Source organism: Danio rerio, chromosome 11, assembly GCF_052040795.2.
Source record: "Danio rerio strain M-AB ecotype USA chromosome 11, GRCz13ab, whole genome shotgun sequence".
NCBI lineage: Eukaryota > Metazoa > Chordata > Actinopteri > Cypriniformes > Danionidae > Danio > Danio rerio.
The window spans coordinates 25,142,968-25,168,156 of NC_141031.1; the positions used below are offsets into that span (position 1 = coordinate 25,142,968).

The 25,189-nt window shown below is 37.6% G+C and overlaps 2 long non-coding RNA genes across 2 annotated transcripts in view; one reads left to right on the top strand and one right to left on the bottom strand.

The window, feature by feature from the left end:
• LOC147834816 (uncharacterized) overlaps nt 1–17,615 on the top strand; it is a 50,080-nt gene extending 32,465 nt beyond the window's left edge. Inside the window, exons 2-3 of the long non-coding RNA XR_015502623.1 lie at nt 9,183–9,285; nt 15,271–17,615. This is a non-coding gene — a long non-coding RNA (uncharacterized LOC147834816). The remainder of the gene's footprint in view (nt 1–9,182; nt 9,286–15,270) is intronic.
• Nucleotides 1–25,189, bottom strand: part of LOC147841783 (uncharacterized) — a 751,871-nt gene that overhangs the window by 305,396 nt on the left and 421,286 nt on the right. The gene's annotated exons all lie outside the window — the stretch shown is intronic.

The window sequence follows — 25,189 nt, forward strand, 5'->3', positions numbered from 1 at the left end:
ACGACTGTGTTGCTCTTTTAGGATGCTCTGCAGCAATACGCACCGCTCTTGGAGGACCGGACCCAAAGGAACGCCAGGCAAGGGAGAAACCCAGCTCGACCGTCTGCCGCTGCGTGGACTCGCTCTGGACCGGGAGACACTCGTTCGCTCGAAGTGGCTGTAGATCAGCAGGAGGAACCCTCATGAACTCGATCAGAAAAGTCTCTGAAGCGAAAAGGATAGCGTTTGCTGGCGATTCGGTTCAGAAGCCGCTCGTCTGAAAGAGTACTGAACGGGCCAATGAAAGCAATGAATTGGCAGCGCAAGCTTGCGCAGGTGTGCTGCATCGCCAATTAACTGATCATATAAGCACACCTGCGCAAGCTTGCGCTGCCAATTCATTGCTTTCATTGGCCCGTTCAGTACTCTTTCAGACGAGCGGCTTCTGAACCGAATCCTCCCATACGTGGATTTAGAACATCAAATCCACTTATAGTGCTGAAGTTCCCCCCGACGGGGGACCGCATTCTTACATCACGTTGTGATTAGCCTCAAAATGGGAGGGATTTAAATCCAATTTTAACTTCAGGAAATTTTTAAAAAGTAACTTATTGTGTTTCTATCACTTCAATATGACTATACATTCACACAGTTCTGTCCAACAGTTTACAAAAGATGATTTTCATCATAGGAGCCCTTTAAAAAGTCAATTTTCAATTTATTGTAATTTATTAATTAAATTTATTAATTACCCATTTATTGCACTTGACTTGATTTAAGTTTGAGTAAACTCAAAATGTAAGTGTGTTACCTTAAAATTAGAGTCAACTTTTTTTTTTTTTTACAGCGTAGCTGTCTTTTAAAATTACGTAGCATTGCTTGAGAAAACATGACATTCCCAACAACTTTTTTCTCACTTGATTGATTCCATGCCTGCAATTTTTGGCAATCAAAATCTGGCTTTAACAGCACATTTTTCCTCTTGGTTGAGTGAAGAAGACAGCTCACCTCGCTCATAAAATCACCCACAGTCCAACACACCAATGAGCAAATGCAACAGTCATGAAGAGTCAAAAATAGAGGTGAGAAAGCTGCTTAGTTTGAAAGTGACTTTTGTATGAGATGTAATTCTTTTATCCTATGCTGTCTAACACTGCTAATATGGACCATTTATGCCTGTGAAATTTTGCAAATGTAACCTAATTTTTAACATAAGCACTCTTTCGTGTCACCACCAGTTAGACAGAATCGCTGATATAATAAATATAATATAAGGGTATCTATAGATTGATGCAGGAATGATGTCATAACCCAGAAAACATTTTGCCTTGGGCTCCTTCTAGATTTTGCTAGGGGTTATTTTAATGCGGGTTTTCAATTTATAAGAAAACCAGTCTATGTGGTAAACACCCTTGAAGATAAGTTTGTTTTGCAATAAAAACTACACAAAATGTTTAATTTACAGTATATAACACAAAACTGTAAAATCATACAGAATGCTTGGTATAGGTGTGTCTTATTTACTGTGTTTCAAAGCCAAAAATAAAATGTGTCAAGTTATTTTTCCCACAATGTTATTTTCTCTCTTATCAATAGAAAACACCCAGTTGTAAAATCTCAAAGAAATCTAATGGGAATCCACAGGAACTATACCAACCACTTATTAAAGTGTTCTTATTTCTTATAATTGTCCATTCATTCATTTTACTTCAGCTTAGTCCCAATTTATAATGGGTCGCCACAGCAGAATATACAGCCAACTATAAGTTTTATGCAGTGGATGATCTTCCAGCTGCAACCCAGGACTGGGAAACACCCATACACACACTTGTACACTAGGGGCCAATTTAGTTAATCCAATTTATTTTAAGAGCATGTCTTTGGAGGAAACCCATGCAACACGGGGGACACATGCAAACTCCACACAGAAATGCAAACTGGTCCAGCCGAGACTCTAACCAGCAACCTTCTTGCTGAATGGTGCCACCTTCTTTTAATTGTATTTCTTATTATAATCTTATTATAAATTGTCTTATTTCTATGAGCCCCAACAGTTCTTTTGTATAAGTAGCAGTTCTTGTTTGTATTGCCTCTTCAGGTTGAATTGCTTAATGTCTCATTTATAAACTGATCTCCAAATAGTCCAAGAGAATCATTATTACCAGCACCACTACAAGTGTCATTAGTTTTGTGTCATGAGACACCAAACCTGCTATATTTAAATCAACATAGGCTCATTCTGAAAACGCAGCCCTATATACATTTCTAGAGATCGTAAATATTGTAGCCAGAAGGACATATGGCTGCATTTTGTCTTTTTGCGCTTACCAACTGACCACCTACCTTAGTTTTGACGACTTTTCCACTGTTATTTTGTCCAAAAGCTTACCATGTACGTCAGAAGATTTGAGATGCACAGAGGGATTGACTGCGATGATACAGTTCGAGGCTGGTGAAGAACAATTCCAGAAAGTGGGTAAAAAAAAACAGAAACCAAAAAATAAAGTAAACAAGTAGATAAAAGTGTGAGCATGTGGTAAAATCTGAAAACGTGGTAAAAATCAAACGGGGGCGTTTCTTTTTTATGGATTTCTTTTAAAACTGTTGGGTTAAGGGAAGTGGGTAAACGGGTCAATCTGGGCATTTAAAAAAACTATTAGAGGGTGGGTCAGTCGATCAGTTAGTCATTCAGTTAGTTTGTCAGTCAAAAACAGCCTCTGGTGCATTTACGCGATAACAGCAGGCGCGAATGGCACTAGCGAGAGTGGATTAGTGAAAAAAAACATAGTATTCTGACGTTTTTAGTGCTCTCCAGAAATGTATATAGCGGTATGTTTTCAAAATGAGCCAGGGTTGATTTAAATAATCAGCTACAGCTACTTCTGTAATGTTGCTTCACAAAATCAAACCATTTTAATACTACAGCATAAGAAAGCTAAAATAGCAGCACCATAGTCAACGTTTGGATGAAAATAAGAATAAAAAAAGATTATTAGGAAGTCACAGCAATATAGGCAGCACAACTATAGGAATAATCCCACTCACTTAAAGCATCTTAAAATTCAGTGGAAATGCAAACCGAGCTAAGCAAATCCGGACCAAAGTGAGCCAAACTGTGCTGACTATATACTCTCCAGTGACAGCCTGCACTCACATTGCATCCGAGGCGGAGCACACTTACGTCATCGATGATGCACTGTTCAGTTTAACAGAAGAGAAGCGCTCTTGCTCAGCACAGTGGTGATTTCTTCAGTTCTATCATTTTAGTCATTTGATATGCAGTGACACGCAGTCAAATATTTCACCGAATACATCAGCCTTCTTTGACACTCATAAACAATCATAAAAGTTCTCGTGCTGCAGGTATTAGGAGGTTTGATGAAGGTGCAGCTGTCGTACAGTGAGGGGTTTGTGTCTTTAATAAACTACAACAGTTCGTGTTCATTGAACAGTAGGAATGATTAATGAAGCCATCTGAAACAATCCCTTACTAAAAGTCACGTCTCGTTTTCAGTTTTGGGCTCAGGCACACTTTTGGCACATTTCAGATAGCATAGTTTGAATGCACCCCTATTTGTCTTGTCCAGCATAAATATGGTGTAACTTTGACAAGTGGTATATCACCAAATTTTATAACTTACCAATCAGAAATACTGTGTACTTTAGAGAGCTGCACAACAAATACAATAAAATATACAGTCCAAAACACAACAAACAGGTTCTTAATGTTAATAAGATTAGACATATAAGACATAACCTAATGTTAATACTGTCTGACCTTGCAATGTCAAACGAAAACCACCATTCACTTAATACACAACATGTCCATTCTGTTCAAGTAACACAACCATTTAATTGCTCCTACAACACCCCCCCCCCCCCTTCACCTGTTAGTAATCAATTTGTCTGCATTAATTAGGCATTCCCATTCCTCGCATTCAAACGCTGTCAAACGAATCAGCTATGGTGTCAGAGAAAGCAAAGTAGGCTGGGTTGACATCAGGTACAAAACGGTTCTTTAGTTCCTCTGCTCTGTGGATCTAATTACAGCTCATTGCTTGTTACACTTGCAAACTGTAGTTTAATAATACCTTGCAAATGAACCAAATGAGATTAAATTTAGAATGATAACACAAGTGTATACACCCGATAAATCCTTGCCGCCTCTTCTTTGCCCACTCTCCCGTTTGAGATCAATTCAAGCTGTAGCTATCACAGAATAAAGGTGTTAACATTTGGTGAACAAACAATACTTTGTGTATGTGTGGGCTGCACTTCAGCAACAAAGCTCCAGTCCTTAACAGACCTTCTTCTTTAAAAGTTTCTTCCTTTCAATGTTCACACACTGAACATTAGATTTGAACGTGCCAATCAAATGAAAGAAAATGACGGGTCAATTGGTGAGTGAGTGACTCTGTGGTCATATGTCAACCCCTCTACATCCTCCCATGTCATTTTTTTTTCCATGAGCACATGCATTATGCTCTATTCTACTCAGCCTCCCGAAACTGCAGCGGCTACCTAGCAACCCGTTGCTATTAGATACTGCTGGGCCAGTCACCATGGCAGCGGATTCTCACTCATTTTCTTTCCCTTTGCACTGTAAACCCTTGCTCTCTCTTCTATGACATGAAAAATGAACAGTGCGTGTGTGTGAAATGGGGATATTCTCTGAAATCATGTGGGCATTCGGTGTTAAAATACTGACATTCAGCATGTGTATAATAAAGCCCTGTGATGCTCCACATACCCACACAAACTAAAGTGATATTGCGGTGTGTGTGAGTATGGTTTGTGTATAATCCTGATCCATTAGTTGGTCCATTTCCAAGATGACATTTGCAACTGGAATTCCAATGCTAGCAACAAGTATGACACCCTTTAAGTGATTATAAACAAGAAACACTGAAAAGCTTTGCGAAAACATGCGGTGCTCACTGTAGATGCAAGCTAAATTCCAGAAAATTGGCTCCTGTGAGACTGGAGCACAAATTTCAGATAATGTGTGTTTTTATAATGGCTCACTACAATATACAGTGTAAGAATAGCAACTCTATGATTTTTTTTATGTTTACATTTTGCTTTAAAGAACCATTTCACATAGAAATTAATCTTTAGGCTTTTTTTTTCTGACATTGTATTTATACACACAATTAATTGAATAAGTGATCATACTGCATTTTGTGGTAATACTTTACAACAGGGGAGTCTGGAGTCTGGGTCTCCTGGAGAGTTTAGCTCTAACCCTAATTAAACATACCCGAACTAGCTATTCAAGCTCTTATAGATGTACTAGAAACTTCCTGGCTGGTGTGTTGAAGCACGTTGGAGTTAAACTCAGCAGGACACCGGCCCTCCAGGATTGAGTTTGGACACTCATGCTTTACAATAACAGTAGATTAATGATGATGTGTCAATATGTACACTAATTATTACTTTATTATGGACTAATGATGAGTTATAGCATGCGCTAATCATGAACTAACTTTAACTAAAACATAAGAGTTCATGTTTGAATAACAGCTACCTTAATTACTTTTAGTTTGAGCTTGTTTGTTAATTAATGTATTAATTACCACATTCCTTTGTGCTCAATTTGACCATCACAAACTCATGACATGTTAATGTATAATTATATCATGACTTGGAGAGGCACATCATCATTAACCAATTCTTAACTACTCATGAACTACTTTTGCACGTCCGTCTAGTGCGTTTACACTGAATAACAATAGGAAAATGGGTAACACTTTATTTTGATGGTTCATTTGAGTATTGTTTGCTAAATATCTGTTGATGCTGCTCCTTTAAAAGACATTTAACTGACTATAAGAAACTTTGCAAGTACATATCAACTTACACTAACCCCAACCCTGAATCTGACAGTCTACTTACAATCTACTGTAAGGAGAATTAGTTGGCATGGAGATGCAATGTAACTTAAATTCAACATAGAGACTATCAAAATACAAAGTGACCGAAAAGGGTTCTGTCAACAATTAAACCATCATGGAAGGTTTAAACAGAAAATTATGTGTATTTATGGATGAGTTAATGAAGATGTGCCCCTCTAAGTAAAGTCATGATATAATTATACATAAACAATTCATGAGTTAATGCTGGCTATATTTACCATAAATTTAATTTTAATCAATGCAGTTATTAACAAAATACTAACAAGTAATAAAGGTATACGTTAATCACACATGAACTCGTGTGACTCATGTTGTGGTTAAAGTTAATTCATGATTAGTGCATGCTTTAACACATCATTAATCCATAAGACCTGTTTTAATTTGTTCTAAAATCGTGCTGAATCACTCTTCCCTGCAGCTATATAGGTTATTTAATTAGCTGTCAATCACTCAAGGCTTTCCGCTATCAGATGACAGGAAGCTTTTGTGACAGCGGGAAATGCAAACGGCTGAAGAGTAAAAAGTGCATAGGTTTGCAAACCCTACCTAAAGTTACAAATTATGGCACAGATGAGAGCGATCATGACATGTGGTGAATGTTGTTCCACCAGCTGAGATCAACTGAGTGTTTTCGGAGAAGGTGCCCGAATCTCGATGCGTTGCATTCACTGCATGTTCAGCGCAAATGTCCGCTAAATGTAAAATCTAATACTGTACTCATAATTGCCAAAGAAGCTTGCCTTTACTTTAAGTTTACACTGAAACTGCTGCTCCTAACAAAGAGCGGTATTGCGCCGGTGCTCATAAATTGGAGCGGCTGCCTCGCCTGCATTCCACAGACACAGAAAAATGGAGCATTTAAAATGACACAAACTGAAAACAGAACTTTTATAGAGCGATAGTAGTGAGACTTAACTTTCTTTTGTCCGTTCTTTCTTGAGATGTATATTATTTTTCTATTTAGTTACTGATGACTGTTTTGCATCTTTCAGCATTGAATTATTTATTACAGTTTTTTGTTTGTTCTGTAGATAAAATATTATTTATTAAATTGACAAAATAAATATTTCTTACTGCAGTGCTTCATTTTTGTTTCATGCGAATGTTTGGTGGGTGCTGCTCATAAATCTTTTCTGGTGCTCCTAAATTGCTTTTGGTGCTCCTAAATATTTGAAGTTTGGAGCACTGGTGCTACCAAGTAAAAAAGTTAATTTCGACCCTGGCATACTTAATAATAAACACAATATTGAGCAGCTGAAATATGACCAGCAAAGCTTTTAATCTACTTAATGTGCAAGGTTTACTACAAAGTGTTATAAGACTTAACCTTGTGAATTTACATGAAACCATATATTGATTTAGCTTTTGTTATACTTTTTAAATTATTATTGCTGATTATTGTTATTTCTATAAAAAAGGTTATCAAATATGTCAGTCTCATGAATATTGATGATGATTCTCACCTTGAAACCCTCCCTAATGGGCCTGTCTGTGTGGCATGTGACTGAAGAAAAAATAAGGTTGTTTGGCCAGATTACTGATTAATAAAGACTTATTTTCACTGATTTCACATGTAGTGTTTCTCCTTCATATAGTGCATAATTTATAAACTAATACATTTTGACATTTGGATCATATTTTTGGCTTCATATGTATGACTATTCTGTTAATGTTTGGTAGCTAGGCGTCACGATGGTGCAGTGAGTAGCACGATCACCTGACAGCTTGCTGGTTCGAGCCCTAGCTGGGTCAGTTGGCATTTCTGTGTGGAGTTTGCATGTTCTACTGTGTTCGCGTAGGTTTCATCTGGGTGCTCCGGTTTCTCCCACAGTCCACAGACATGTGCTATAGATAAATTGAATAAGCTAAATTGGTCATAGTGTATGAGTGTGAATGAGGGAGTATACAGTATGGGTGTTTCCCAGTGTTGTGTTGCGACTGGAAGGGCGTCCGCTGTGTAAAACATGTGCTGGATAAGTTGGCAGTTCATTCTGCTGCGGTGACCCCTGATTAGTAAAGAACAAAAAGAAAATGAATAAATAAATATTTGGTAGGTAATCTAGTACAGCACTGAATATACAGTATGATAAAGAGTGATATCACTAGCTTTGTAAAGCACATAAAGTCATGATAAATGCACACAAAGGCTTGCATAAAACTTTGGATAAAACTAAATACCTTTACTTTATGAAATTGTGCATAAATGTCGTTATAATCACTTAACTATCAACATCCTAGGTTCTGAATTCTTCAAAATCTTTCTGTTGTGTCCTACAAGTTTGGAGCTTGGTCAATAAATGAAGATGGAATTGTTCTTATCCTGTGAAATGTCCATATAAATACATAAATATGTGATAGGATGTGAACAATTTACTATTTAAAAAAATATATCACATCATCAATTACACACATCAAAATGCAGTTAGTGACTGTGGATGAATTACAATGTATAATCAAGTCTCATTAATAACACAAAATATTGACCTTGTCATTATAATAAAAAAACACATTTTGCTTACACATGAATATTAAAAAGTAATTAGGAAAAGGACATGATTGGTTATGAATACAGAACAATATCCCAAGGTCATTTCTTATCAATTGTAAGGAACGCATTAAAAAAATACACACATTTAAAAAAAAAAAAAAAAAACACAAATACATTCTCTACAATTGATAAAATAAACAATTAAAAAAATCTATTTTCTAGGTGCCTCTTTTCATGCCAGAGCACTCACATAATATTGTAAACTTTGCAACTGCAGTTAAAGATAGAGTCCAAAACCTAAATTTTCATTGGGATGCACCAAGATGGCAGCCAATTCTGTTTCATAAAATGGTCAGCCTGGATTGTCTGCCAAACATCCTATTTTGCAATCTATAGAAGCATAAAGAGGACATATAGGTTGGTTTAGAGCACATTATGAGTTATTTTGGGATTTTGCTGTCGCTTAAACTTTGCAGACACTGAACTGAATTACTTATATTGGGCAGAAACAGCAGTGAGCCCTTAACAGGTGTGTGCAGCCTTTTTTCAACTGTCTGGCAGAGTCAGCCTGACCACATGGAGGTCACTAAAGCACAGATGGGCAAATGGAGGTCTGTTGTTTTTCTCCTCTGGCATCCACCTGTAGGAAATATATAGAGACGGCTTTATCCAAATTTAGGCTTTAATGATTCTGAATGAAACCCTGAAGGATTAAAACTAAACCCTCTGCCAAAAATGCTCTTCTGTTGCTAACTCGGTTCTAGCCAACAATCATCTCTGTCCTCCCTATTACCTCACAGGTTAGGAACGAGAACGTAGTGCCTTACAGTGACAGCTGCTGACAGAATTGACTGCCACTCACTGCGTCAAGGTCAGGAATATAGCGTTCTGATGCTGCCCCAGGTGAGGGTTCATGCACTTCCACATGATTGACAGGGCTCACAGTCAGGTTATTTTTCATCTTCTGCGTAAGCTTCCCTGAAACAAAAATATCTACTGCATCTAAGTTCCAAATGAGACAAGATTAGTTAGAAGTTAAACCCAGTGAGGAAGCTGATCTTTCTTGCACTTTCACTGCGGAGAAACACACAGGGGAGGATTGGAACTCAACATATCTTCTTTCTAATTTCACCCTAATTGGATTGGTTCTCTGTGCTGTGTTGGAAATCAACTCCTCTGGCACCTAGCCACTCTCATCAAACCTTTGACTACTTCTCAAATGCACATCTGGGCTTCTCCTAACAGGAACACAATTAAGCAATGGTACACTCATCTATCAGTCTGCTAACATTCCCAGATGGGCAGTTTTGTTGCTTGTTTCTTTTTCGTTTCTTCCGGCTAGGAATTACACTGTGCTGGACCGGCTTTTAGACACTCATGTAGCCCACAGAGTTTGATTGCCTTTTGTTTGTTATGTTCAGAGACTTTCTGAGCTTAAATGATGTATTGCAAAGCTTGCGTCCTCGTTGCCCCTTTTTTCAAAAACATTTTCCATGTTGCTTTTCTCTTATTTTCTCTTAGCTTGAGTTCTAATAATCCATTTTTCAAAATAAAAAAATGGTAAAACATTTTAGAAAAAAAACTTCAGTTATATTTATAACTTGAGGTGAGTGTGTATTCATCTTTAATGCAGGGCGCTGATTATGAGTTGTGTGAGTCATGGCAAGTTCACTCGCATTGATTTTAGACCTGGTTTTAAGCCACTGCAGGTTTGGTGAAATCGCTGACAAATGTCCAAAATCGGAGACAAATTCATGCGAACGACAATCACACAGTGTAAATTATCAAACACATGATCTGAGAGAGGGCGCCTTGGTGGCAAAGTGGGTAGCATGACTATCTCACAGCAAGAAGGTTGCTGGTTTGAGGTAAATTAAGTAAGCTAAATTGTTCGTGGTGTATGTCAGTGAGTGTGTGTAGATGTTTCACAGAGATGGGTTGCAGCTGAAAGGACATCCGCTGTGTAAAACATATGCTGGAAAAGTTGGTGGTTCATTCCGCTGTGCCAATCCCAGATTATTAAAGGGAGTAAGCCAAAAAGAAAATGAATGAATGATCTAAGAGAATTGTCAATGTGTTTCAGTTGTGCACAAAATATACATCTAATGTAAAATATACAAATATACAGCCATTGAGAGAGCAAGAGACAGGGCAGTGGGGAGTTTATTGAGGAGTTCTAGTAAGCAATCCTAGACTAAATAAGGTTTACAATAACATCAAACATAAACAACAACCCTGGGTCATTCTGATTACGTATCCCTATTTACATTTCTGGAGAGTGACAAATACACCCCTGGAGCTATGTTTTTGGCAGTTTTGGTTTTTGCAAATCCACCAGAGGCCGCTGTGTGCGCTTTTTCAGATCTTAAAGAGCCCATATTATACATGAAATAGGGTCATATCTTGGTTGTAAGGGTCTCCAACAACAGTTTAATATACATGCAAGGTCAAAAAACACTTTCATGGTCTTATAATCTGCATTTATTTTTACCTAATTATCCCAGTGACTCCCGTATGAATCGTCCAGTGATTCATTTGTTCCCAAACCCCTCCTTAGCGGGAAGCTAATCTGCGCTGATTGGACCGATGACAGTCTGTCGCGATTGGTCGACTGCCTTAAGTTAGAGAGTGAAATGGCCAATAGCTAATCAGCAATATAAAAAGTAATCACAGTTCATACACGCTCGATAGTGTAGGCGTGGATTTTAGCTGCCACACACACACACAAAAACACACACACCTCCGGACGACAACGCTCCCGCTTCCGCCCGCACCCGCCAGGTTTTAGCCTGAGAACCCGCTCCGTTTTCTGCCCGCCGTGCCCGATCCCGCTAGAGCGGGGGAGACCACAACCAAAAATCACCCAGCTATACAGTCCAGACAGCCAAGATGTCTGTATAAACACACACACAGCACCAAGCACCCAAAGCTCGCTCGCTCGCTCGCTCTCTCTCTCTCTCTCTCATACGCGCGCGGGCGCAATAACACACACAAGCACCAAGCAGACTCTCTCTTTCTCATTCGCATAGCAATATCCGTGATATTGCTAGACAGCCCGCTCCCGTCTCAAATTAAACCCGTTACCGACCGCTCCCGCGATTTATTCGGAAATTTACAAGTAACAAACCACAACTAAATACATTTGCAAGCTAGTCAACGAGGCAACAACTTTAACCGCACGTACTTACACTTGAGAAAGGTAGGAAGAAACCCATCCTGACGTCCATCATTAAGTTACTCTTTACTGATCCTTCCTTTAACAAACTCAGATGAAGTATTCTTTGTAGCATGTAGCTTCCAGAAGTTTCCAGTACTTTCCAACTGCTTGGTTATAATGCTGATGTTTCATCTTTGGGTAGAGACTCAATATATCCATCTGCAGTGTGACTTCAATCGACCGGCATGTTTGTGTGCGTGTGTGTGTGTGTGTGTGTGTCTGGGTTTCTGCGTCAGAGGGCGGGGCCTCAAGTTTGAAATCTCCCGGGTTTGCGCGTGCACGTGAATAACTTGGTTTCGTTCGTACGTCATGGCGAAACACCTAATGAATCGGTATCAAGGCGACTCATTTGAAGCACTATGAGTCGACTCTTTTATAGATGAATCAACCGTTTTAAACACTGTACTCTTACAGATTTAAGCCTTAGCTGGATACTTCACTTCACTTAGAGCTGTGTTACACACTACATGGAGGGGAATTTTCAAAAACCCATAATATGGGCTCTTTAAATTTCTATCGCTAATGCCATTTGTGCTGCTGTTCTCATGTAAATCGCTGGTCGACTGACTGATTTACTGACTGACCAACCAATTTATCCACCCACCCTACCCCTTCCCTAAACCCAATTTTCAAATTTTACCACATTCTCACCCTGTTATTTACATTTTTTTTTTTTTTTTAGCTTTTGTTTTTGTCTTACCCACTTTCTGGAACCATTTTCGAACCCCAAATCAACTCCTCTCTGTGTCTCAAGTCTACTCACTTACACATCGAGTTACCGTACAAACTGATGACAGCAGGAAAGACGTCCATACGGAGGTAAGCGATCAGCTGGTAAGTAAAAAAAGGAATGTCGTCATACCGCCCAGTAGCATTCTTTTTGAAGATGAAATGCAGCCATATGTACTTCTGGCTACATAATTTGCAAAATGCTCCTCCATAACCTTTTCTTTTTTTGTCCTTTTTTTGAAAATTAGTGCACAGACCATTTGAATGGCAATTTACCTAAATTACTTTTTGTAACATTTCCAGTCATGCACATGGTCTTGTGTAATTTTCTAATCACTTCGTGTGTGCATTTGTGATCCAGACAGGATTGTCAATGATTGTTTCTAGTGTAGTTATGCAGTGTGTAACCTCCTGTCACTGATCCACCTTGCAGTGTGAATACAGCAGCAACTGAATACCAGCCCATATAGTCATCCAGTAAGAAAACAATAGTGATTTTGAAAATCATGCAGTGTGAACTTAGCACAGTGGTAAGGACATACCTAATTGATGGCAAACAGCTAGCACAAGAAATGATGACTGTGGCATCAGCTTGTATTGTAAATTGGAGCGGAAAAAAAATTGCAATTTTAACAAACAGGACAGACCACTGAAGACCCAGTAGCATGATCAACATTTTCTCATTCTAATAACTGAGCCCTACATTTCTGGAGATCACTAATTATATAGCCAGAAGTGCGTATGGCTGCATTTTGTTGAATGCTATGGGTATGACGCCATTCCTTCTCGCGCTTACCAGCAGACTGCTTACTTCTGTATGGGCGGCTTTCCTGCTGTTACCAGTTTGTCCACTAGCAAAGGGAAGTTAGGGAAGTGGGTGTGTGGGTCAATTTGTGCTTTTGAAACCACTGGTGGTTGGGTTTAGGGAAAACGGAGGGTGGGTCAGTCAATCGGTTAGTCAGTCAGTCAGTCAGTCAGTCAACAGCGGCCTCTGGTGGATTTACGCGAGAACAGCAGGCAAAAATACTCATGAGAGAAATTTGAGATCTCAGAAAGTGTACCCTAACCCTTTATTTATTTTTTTGCTTATGAGCACTTAAAGAAAAACAGTACAAAACTGTGTTTCAAGCTATCATTTAAGTCTAAGGCAGTGCAATTACACTATGAAGTGTGATAAATGAAGGAACAAAGCTAGTTCAAATCCCTAAAGCATTGTGCCTTGGCAAACCAATAATAATAAAGCATATTAGAATTTATTTATATAGAATATGCTTTTATCTAAAGCTACTTACAAATGAGGAACATCACAAGCAATTTGTCATGAGGCAACAGTTTTGCAGTAAACAATGCCAAGTTAAAAGTATAAACTAGATTAATACACAAGTCAAAGCATAAATTCATTTCCAGAATTTGAAATGAGGGATGAGTATTAATAATAAAATCTAAACAAATGATGCATATTATAAAATAAACAGTACAAGGTGAAATTACTTTAAACTATGCATGCTTTCAAGCTTATAAATGCGGCTACATGTGTTGTCTGCTTGTCATCTCTGTCAAGAAAACAAATTATTCATAAGGAATCTCAATCCTGTTGTAGAACAAGGTTGGCAGATACCTCTAGCTGCTTTTCCAAAAACATAACCTCATCTCTGGCTGACTGAGAGTGTTAGCCGTCATCTGCTCGAAATCATATCAGAAACGGATTAAGCTGTTGCTCTGTTTACCTGGCGGTGAACAGAAATCCCAGCAGCATTGGTTAAAGGAACCAAAGTCATGTCTTTGAGAACTCGCAGCAAACCATTTTGTATTTAATAGACATCTAATTGACATCTAAATGTAGACAGCTTGCCTAAAACAAGGCTAAACTTGGGATGTCAGTGAAAATCTTATAGATAATTAAGAATAGCCCAAAACTAGACTAGTCGTCAAATAGACAGATTAGACAGACTTATATATGTGTAGTCATTCATATCTGTTGATGACTAGTCTAGTTTTGGCCTATTTTTCGATGTCTATTAGCCCAAATTTAGCCTTGTTTAGCCAATGTTTAGATGTCTATTAGACATCTTTTAAAAACAATGCTTTCTAGGCTGCTTGCTTGCACCATACAAGCTAAGCTTGTAAACTAGATCAAAACATCATGACTGATTAAGAATGAACAAAGCTCCTACATCCACAATAAATACATTTGGGAGGCCATAACAGCAACCAGTATTCCCATGTGACAATGCAAAGATGAAACATATTTCAGTCATATTTTTAATTTTTGCATACACTTATATACTGTTAGTTAAAAGCTTCTAGTAATGGACTATCGAGAACACTGGCTTCACATTAGATCGTTTCACCCCCTCCTTGCTTCCTTTGGAGTGAAAGTGCTCTGAGCCTATGGGATAATGGGAATGAAGTATAGTGGTATCATGTTACCTGAAAAGATGGCAGAGTGCCTTAGATCCTTCCACATTCAGGCTTCCTGCAGTGCAGTCTGCCAGCATCTCCTGTCGCCTGCCTTCATTTCCACTTTCCCTTTGCTATTTCAGTCAAAAAGCTAGATAGGTATGCTTCTTCAAAGGTGTCTTGTCATTTTTCTCTCAACTCCAACTTCTTTGACAGCTATAGAATGATGACTAGTCCTAATTCCTCAAAGCTCAAGAGTTCGCCTTTTTATATGAGAGAACCTGCAGAGGTGATGGGCTGCTCTACCTGAAATGACACTAGCTGTAGGATACAGTATGCACTTGTGTAGATTCCCACCGGACAGACCTGTCAGCTTGGAAGTAAATGATCCATTATGTGTCAAATACTGACTTTTTGGTCCAAGAAAGCACTTTGGCTTGATGAAAAACCCCAGCTAAGTCAAATGCTGGCAGACCAAATGACAAGTTTTAGAAGTACTGGGAAAGCCGGGTCTTCAATCTCCACTCCTTTTCTCCACACAGGTCAAAGGAAATGTTTTGGCTCTGTCAACTCAATGAGGTCCTATAAATGAATTCTTCTCACCTCACCAAAACAAAGATAAAGATCCAATTTTCTCTGCAATATCCTGTTCCACAAGGGAATTTCTTTGAAATAGGATCAGGGATTCAATTAAAACCACGGTGCAAAACCATGACATCTTGCCAGAAACAAAGTACACGGCCCAGAGATGTTGAATATTAGATGTAAACGTACTGCGAATCTGATCTGATCAAAGACAACGATACGAGAGAGACTAAATCTTACAGCATTATTAAAAGGACCATTAAAGATTTGGGAATAAAAATCGGACACTTGTTGATTTACGACTTGGATTGATGATTTAAACATTCTTTACAGAAACAATAAAGAAATGTGCAATTACGAAGAGCAGAAGTATTTTTCAAGAACTTCCAGCGAAGGGACAAAATGCAATTAACTGTGTCTAGAACACAAAGTGCTTAATGTCGGCGGAGACAGACGGGGAGAAAGGAAGAAAAAGCAGAGCCGAAGGGAAACGGAGGGGAAATGGAGATAAGTCATTCTCTCATTTGAAAAAGGAACGCTCCCCTAGTGTTGCCATGGCAACGTGTCCTCTCAGATCCTCGTCTACATGCTAGTTGTCGGCCTCAGTGCTTTCTAGCCTACAGGATTGGTGTTGGGGGAGGCGGGGGCTCTGCCATCCTGAATGAATCAGGCTAATGAAGGAGAAAGTCATTAGAGGTACAGAATGCACAACAGAAGTCAGTATCCGCAAGAGCAACTGACATTCAGAAGGAAAGAGTTCGCAGTCCCTAAAGGAGCCTGAGGTGATTCACACATCCTCAGATCTACAGTTAGGCCAAGGAAGGACAGTACATGACCTGGTTTGTATGTTTGACATTTGCTTCATGGGTGTGTGTTCACAGGTTTGGTTAGATTACAACAGATTCTGGTGCAATAGTGATGTTAGTGTGGTTAATTTGAATAGAATGCTGCCATCTAAACCTTCATGCACACCAAAGAAATGGAACGAGACCGCTAAAAAGATCTTGGTCCAATTCCAAATAATCTTTGCTGTGGTTCAGCTAAAAAACAAACATAAGACAAAGGTATTCAACCCAAAACATGTCACAAGATGTGACCATACAAATGACAGAATTCTCAACATACCTCACTTTTCCTTGTCAAAGTCACAATGATGATTGTAATACAGGTTTCAGAAAACCGTCTCTTTGTTTCAGATCTTATTTATTATTTGTAATGGAAGATTTTAACTCATTTACACATTTTAGAAGCTCTTCACAAAGACCATAGCTCCATCCAAAATCAATTACTTAATTGAATAGTACATTTGAGATTGAATATATTTTTTGACCATTAAAATGTGTTCAATTTAGAATGATAATTCAGGTACATCTGACATGTTGCCATTATCACATGATCTGAATTGAGTCACTTAATTTCCACAATGTAACAATGACAGCAACAATTATTTTTATTTATTTATTTATTTTTTTTTTTACAGTAAAATCTTCCTTAAAATATCAGGTCAATAAATGTAAATAGATTTTCACAGAGTTCACAGGGTGACACAACTGGTTTGTTCACATTACTATGTTCTTTCTCATCAGTGATGTACAGCTTTATGCCATGTCAAATGTTGAAAATTACTTAAGAGTTCTCCATTACCATAATGGTGTTTAGTAATTGTGTGAATGACACTGAGCACTGTCTACATATTAGTATGGTTTCTCTTTTTGTAAATAAGCTATTTGTGAAAAGTGTTGGTTCATCCTGACTTTCTTGTCCCCACCAGCATTTTGTTGTGTTTTTGGCTGTAACATAGATACAGTGTGTAGGTGGTAGTACTTCAGAACATTGGTGAATTAACATTATGAATTAATAAAATATAGTTGCCTACCACAGCCATTTTTTTTCCTAACACAGCCATATCAGTCTGCAGCCAAAGACCGGTTACACACTGAAGCTAGGCAGGGCTGAGCCTGGTCAGTACCTGGAAGGAAAACCAGATGGAAAAACTTGGTTGCTGTTGGAGGTGGGGTTAGAGAGGCCAGCAAGGGGTGCTCAACCTGCAGACTGTGTGAGTCATAATGCCAGCATAACACAGTGGATGCTGCACACTGGTGGTGGTGTATAGAGACCCCCCTTATAATTCTGAAGCACTTTGGGTGTATGGCCATACACAATAAATGCACTACAAAAATACACTTTACTTACTTACCATTTTTGCATTACTTTTACTGTATTTTAATGGTGTTTTATATTCATTTGTTTTTAAACTGCATTCATAAACTCCTTCCTGTGAACTCATGGGATGGCAAAGTGTCAATTGGATGTGCATTTCAGAATCTTGCCATTATTGTAAGTCATTTAGGTACTTCTCATACAATTTTCGATGGCCTTTAGCAATCATAATAGTCAGCCCATGCTACTATACACACACTATACAGTAAATTATGATATTTTGGCTGGACCACATCACATTTACACAGACAGCATTGTTTTGGATGCTCAGCAAGTTCCAGCAAAATATACATTATAAAAGCCACTTTATAAAATAGAATGAAAGTGTGAATCCTACCCAAAACAGGACTCAGATGTATCTTTTATGGTCCAGACAAAAATAATGAAACAAAAATTGGAAACACACTCAAAGACTACATTCATTAAGTATTCGATAGTATTAACATTTTCTTTTTGGGGGGAGAAATGCATTTGGTTGCGAGCACTTCTGAAGATCAAGTATAATTGTTTTCCTTTTGATTTCATAATGAAGGCAAAATAAATACACTACAGTCACACTTGCTGCTTTGGCAGCTGGGATGCCAGATTATTGGATTAAATCATAATTTTTTTTGAGGAATTTTGAGTCAACACATCTTTATAGGTTTTTTGCTTGATTGCTAATTAATTTTGGTACACAACTGACCAATTAGCACAGTTTAAAATGGTTAAGTGTTAGTATTTATAATACATTTATTTCATGTTGGTTTATTATATTTTAATGAAATGTTTAAAGCTTGTGTTGTTCTTTTTTTAAAGCAAATTCATCACACAATAATTATTTATTGTATGTTGATATTTCCAAGTCAGTTTTATTATCATTTTTTATTATCAATTGCTCATTGTCCACATTCAGTAGTTTTTAGTTATTGTCATTCACAGGTTTGAGGTCAGTCAGACTTTTAAAAAAATGAATTATTATATTAATTTTATATTAAATTACATTTTTATTTGCAGTTAGAATGTATTAAATCAATCAAACGTGAAAACAAAGACCCACAATTGTCACTTACAAAGGATTTCTATCTCAAATGCTGTTTTATTCAACATTCTTTTTTTTTTTTTTTTTTAATTCCTAAAAAAAAAATCATGGTTTCCACAAATATTAAATAGCATAACTGTTTTACCTCTAATGGCAACAATAACAAAAAGAAAGGTTTCTTGATGACCAGTTAGCACATTAGAATGGAGAAGGATCACAGGTAACACTTTATTTTGATGGTCCATTTGAGTATTAGTAGACTGTCTGCTTATCATGTTGACACTGCTCCTTCAACAGATATTTAACTGACTATAAGAAACTTAGCAAGTACATGTCAACTTACACTAATCCTAACCCCAACCTAACAGTCTATTTATAATCTAATGAGAATTAGTTGGCATGTACTCTAGATGCAACATAACTTCAACAAACGTACCATCAAAACAGTGTGGCTAGATCACATACAACAAGGACACTATAACAAGTTCACTATAAACAATTTAGAACCCAAACATTTGAAAGGTAAAATAATTTGCTAATTTTTATTATTTAAATTTTTTTTCATATAATTTAGCATTTTGACAGCTGTAAACATATGTAAAATGTGTGTACTTGGCCAATTATTTTCAATGTTTAACAGCATTTTGAGAAGCATCACTTTAGATGAGGATAATGTTATACCAACAAAGCAGACAGACCTGTGCAAACATCATGCCACAGATAAGTGACATCTGTGCCTCCTCGCTCTTCAAAAGCACCATTTACCACCAATTTGCAGTTTCAAGTGCAAAGGATGGAGTTTAATAACAATCATTCACTGCAATTAAGGGAACATAAACTACGATCAAAGAATAAGAAATGTTGAAAATTCAAAAATGAGGTCTTTACACAATGCTACATGATTAGGGCTGGATAAAAGGAGCATGACTAGTGCAACATTTAAGATCAAAAGAAATTAAACAAATCCGCACGGCTCATTAACACCTTCCGATGAAGAGACACAGACAGAACTATTGCAGACATTTATGTCTCTTTCATGTCAGGGATGAAAATAGTTGAAAAGATCAGACAATAACAAAAAAAAAAAGTTGTAAATATCAAACATGCTTAGTTTACTTTTTCCCCCGAAAATTTTGGTTAAAAACCTCTCTGTCTATTGTAAGTAATGATGCTTTATTCAGTACTTTATGCACACTACCTGACAAAAGTCTTGTCGTCAATTGCAGTGTAAAAGCAACAATTAATAACTTGACTTCTAGTTGATCATTTGGAAAAGTTGCAGAAAGCAGATTTTTCTGATGAATCATCTGTTGAACTGCATCCCAATCAGCACAAATACTGCAGAAGACCTATAGGAACCCACATGGACCCAAGATTCTCACAGAAATCAGTCAAGTTTGGTGAAGGAAAAAAAAATCACAGTTTGGGCTTACAATCAATACGGAGGCATGCAAGAGATCTGGAGAGGGGACTGCAACATCAACAGCTTGAGATATCAAGACATTTGTGCTGCCCACTACATTACAATCCACAGGAGAGGGCGAATTCTTCAGCAGGATAGCACCCCTTTCTCATACTTCAGCCTCCACATCAAAGTTCCTGAGAGCAAAAAGGTCAAGGTGCTCCAGGATTGGCCAGCCCAGTAATCAGACATGAACATTATTTAGCATGTCTCGAGTAAGATGAAGGAGGAGGCATTAAAGATGAACCCAAAGAATCTTGATGAACTCTGGAAGCCATTCCAGATGACTTTATTGATAAGTTATTTGAGTCATTGCAGAGATGTATGGATGCAGTCCTCCAAGCTCATGCGAGTCATACACAATATTCATTCTTTTTCCACTACACTATGACTTTATATTCTATACCATACAATATTCCTGTTAAGCGACAAGACTTTTGTCTATGCAAAGTCAGACATTACTGTCCTAATAAAATAATTAAAAATGAAGGCATGATGATACATTATTTGGTAAAATAAGCGTAATCTGGAGGCCTTTGCATTTCAAATAAGCCACTTATGACTCCAAATGATTAACTAGAAGTGAAGTTAATATTTGTTGTGCCTAAAACTTGAATAAATGACAAGACTTTTGTCAGGTAGTGTATGTATTAAAACAACATGAATGCTAATGTAGCAAAAAAAGTGTGAAATTTAGAAAAGTTTTGAGGCTGACTGTCACAAAAAGTTTGCTTTATGTTTGATGTATCAAAACAAATTTAGTTTTGGCTATTTGATTGACATATTATGCAAAAATAACATTTATAAGGGGTTTAAACAGTTGTGTGAAAACAGCTTCCAATGATAAAATGTATTAACTTTTTTTTTAATCACACATCTACAGAAAAACAGTCTGCAGAAATACTTTGATTGACAGTCTCCCTTTGCACATGTCATCAGTGGGGTAAAACCCCGCCCATTATTGATGGTCTCTCCTTCATATGCATAGGGCTTTAGCCTTGTTTTTGAATCTGCCACTATGCTGACACATAGGCATTTGTAGCTCTGCCCTCTTTCGAAAAGAGTGCAATCTCATTTAAATTTAAAGTGAGTCATCAAAATGGCAATTAGAATCAAAGAAAAGATAGTTTCAAAACATTATTTGTCTGCTATTTTGAGCTGAAACTTTACATAAACATTCTAGGGACATCAGAGACTTATTTTACATCTTGTAAAAAGTAGCATAATAGGTGCCCTTTATCATCAGATGAAGTGATCATATTCTTTTTAATTCAGATGATGCCAATGTATTTTTTCATTAATCCACTATGTTTGTAATAATAGTGTTAAACGCTTGACGTTCAGTAATGTTTACAACAGGCTGGCTACTGCCTTGGTCCTCTCCTAGTAGTAGCATCCTCTTTTCATACCAGAATTGCCAGTTCAATTCCTGCACTGACATTCTGGTGTTAAATTGGGTTATTACACTTAGAAGTACAATTTTACATAAATTATTTGTCTCTCAATTAAAAATTGCTTTTGAGAAACCAACTGTTTATTAAACATGACATTTGAGCAGCAGCCACTATCACTATAAAGATTAACGGTTCAATGTAATACTTTGAAATGTTGATGTTTGACATAATTTGAGCATGAAGACACAGAAGGACATAGTGTAGCTCCTCCTCCTCTAAGAAAAACAGCCAATAGCATCTGCCATTGTGGTTGATCCCATATGTATTGCAATAGCAGTAGTGTCTTAAAGATAGTGGGTTATGTAAGATAATAGAGAGCATTTGATTGGTCAGGAGATTTGATGAGAAACTAAAGTATGATGACAAAATAAAATAAAATAAACTAATTAAAACATTGATTCATTTAGGTGGAAGCAGTGCGTGGTGATTTTCTGTGTTTGTGTGTGCAAGAGAATGTGAATAGGCATAAGTGAAGGCAGTGTGTGTGGATTGTGGCAGTATCATTATGTGCAAGTTAAAGCAGGAGGCACGTTTAACTAATGGCCCTCAACAATATTTTCTGCCAATCTTCCTTCTTATGTTTACAATCACTCTCATTGGTTAGTGATTGTTTTGTGTGCAGTGAGCAGCAAAAATAAATAATGGCATAGTGGCCTGCTGAAATAATATTTGTATTTTCAAAATGGCAAAGAGGCAGTCACGCACATTTTCATAAAAAAAAAACAAAAAAAAAACGAGTAAATTTAATAAAGAGCCTGATCAAAAGAGATCGCGAGAAGATGGAACTTCGTCCCTGGATCAGGTTAGCGGGAGACAGAAGCAAATCATTCTCAAGTCAGCCAGAAAACATTACGGAAGAGGAATATTAGACAGAGTGAGTCATTTAATTATCTTTGTTTCACTTGAAAGTGAACTGAATGTAAGTGTTGTCAGTAAACTGAGTAGTGATGTTTCATAAGATTTATGCTTGTGGCTACACATTTGTTTTTTATCTGTATTTGACCAATAACGTCACATGGCACAAAATAATAAAAAACAGAAATTTGATGCTTTTTTTGCGCCAACACAATTGCGCTATGATGTCATGGTACTGGAAAACTGAAATCGTGTGGTGGATGTCAGTCACGGTAACCTTTATCTCCCGATTTTGTTCAGGAAATTATTAATTTACTAATTAAACACTGGGTTGGAGTGTTTAAAATTGCAAACATTGAATGTTTCTATCTTCTTAAAGCAAATGTTGTTATAGTTATGGAGCACACTAACATAAAAATATGCTTAAAACTAACTTACTAATACTAACCTCTCAAAAACTCACAGGAGACTATTAAAATATTGGGTGTCACGTTGGCGCAATGGGTAGCATGATTGCATCACAGCAAGAAGGTCGCTTTTTCGAGCCTCGGCTGGTTCAGTTGGCATTTCTTTGTGGAGTTTGCATGTTCTCCCCATATTGGTGGGGTTTTTCTCAAGGTGCTCTGGTGTATAAGTGTTTCCCAGCGTTGGATTGCAGCTGGAAGGGCACTAAGCCGAAAGGGACAAAGCCGAAAAAAGAAAATAAATGAAATTGGCTGTTGTGTATGTGTGTGAATGAGTGTGTATGGATGTTTCAATATACTGGTATGCAGCTGGAAGGGCATCCACTGTGTAAAGCTTAAGTTGGATAAGTTGTCGGTTCACTCCACTGTGGTAACCCCTAATTCATAAATGGACTAAGCCAAAGAAAAATGAATGAATGAATGAATGAATGAATGAATAAATAAATAAATACATTAATTAATTAATTAATATTTAATTATTAGATTACCCCTGAACCAAGTGGCTACAGTTCATCTATGCTGAGAGACTGTACTGGCTCAGTAAAACAAAAATTAAAACAGAAGCAGGATTTTTTTTTTTTTGTTCGTTCATTTTAGGCATGTTGTTCTCATTTTCTCTTTCTATTTTTCTCTCTCTGTCTTCATTCATTCATTCATTCATTCATTCATTCATTCATTCATTCATTCATTCATTCATTCATTCTTTCATTCATTCATTTATTCATTCATTTATGGAGACAGACACCTTCCACTCTTGTATTTCCTACAGGGCAAATTGAATGACTGTCCCTGCAGACCTTTCAATAGGGGTCAGACACCTCCAAAATGAGAATCAGTACCCCCCACGATTCATTAAAGGGAGCATAAAATACAAATGGAAGGTGAAAACAGCAAGAGAAAGTGAGAAAGAGCTGTGTGAGATATGTATCTGAAGTGGATTCAGCGGCAAGATAGTGAAAGCGAACAGACCTTTCAGATGGAAATGAGGGCACGCCATACAAACCAAGGCCAAGCAGAGCCTGTGCATAGTCACCATGGCAATCGGCTGCGAAACAGAGAGGGACCTGTGAAATAGGACCACAAAGAATCTCAGAGGGCCGGTCTCATCGTTTAAAAAACTCAAAGTCATTTTTCTTATTCAAAGGCTTGAGGCGGTGGAGGAGTCATGGAGCTCCCGTACTGAATAATCAAGGAAAGCGAATAACTCTGCATACGTAGCTTAGCAATGGCCACAAATCCATTTCCCCCCTCTTGTTGTTTATTAGGTCGCAGGCCACATAAAAGCAACCTGTCATTTTAAGACACATCAAATAAAGCCCAGCACTTCTTGTTTTTTTTCTCTTCTTCTTCCCCTGTGAACTCATGCATTGAGAGAGAACTGAGGCTAAAACCACTCTGAATAGACAGCATCCGGCTGCCTTCGCTAATGCATTGCATTTCCCATTCTTTTCGTTTTCCTGCTCTGCAATGTCCCACCAAGTTCAGTGACCCTAAAGAGAAATCAATATGCTTTCTTGTCATGCCACTGAAGCCATCTCCTCTGGTGCTGTTTCTCTCCCGTTCTGTTTTCCTTCTTGACACACTTGATGTGCTTTCCCTGTAGTTACAAAAAAGGAAGATGAAAAACATGAGGGAAATGGAAGGCTTGCGGCTTCTCTAGCATTAAATAAATAGCCTCGTATCTCCCCTGTACCTGTGTAATGCTTTATCCTGGGAATAAAATGCACCCTTTTACCTAAACGTACATTGAGAACTTGCACGTTGTTACAAGGAATTCATGGCTCAAACTGAGACTTCTGGTGTTCTTTTACCAATATATACGTAAAGACATAAAGGGGCTATGTTGAAAACATTTTTAAATTAATATTGCAACCTCTAATTTTAATACAGATATATGAAATATTAAAGTAGTTGTTTTACTTGAAGGGATAGATCACCCAAAAATGAAAACACTAAAGATATTTTAAAGAAAGTTGAAAACTTTGACTTTATGTAGTATGAAAAAAAAATACGTAAAGTTTATTCATAAACTAATTTCGAAAAGATCACATGCTTACGATTGACACGGCTGGCCCCTAGTCAAGCTAATGTACGAACCACCAATCAGACAATTCTTTACTTAGTATAACCAAAGCATCCTACCTTTAGTCATCTTCATCTTGAAGAATCCCCCCTTCCACACCCCTCCTGCTCTTTTTCTTCTATTCTCCGGGGGGGCTCAAACTCCCCTCTCACCCTGCAAAAGGGAAGGACCCCTGGGCTCAAGGATCTCATAAACTCAGGGCTCTCTCCCAGGATAGCATGCCAAACTAGCTCATTACCAATCATCAGCTAAGTGTAAACTCTTGAAACGGAAGTTAGTGTTTGCAAGTTTCCAGCTTTCTTTAAAATGTCTATTTT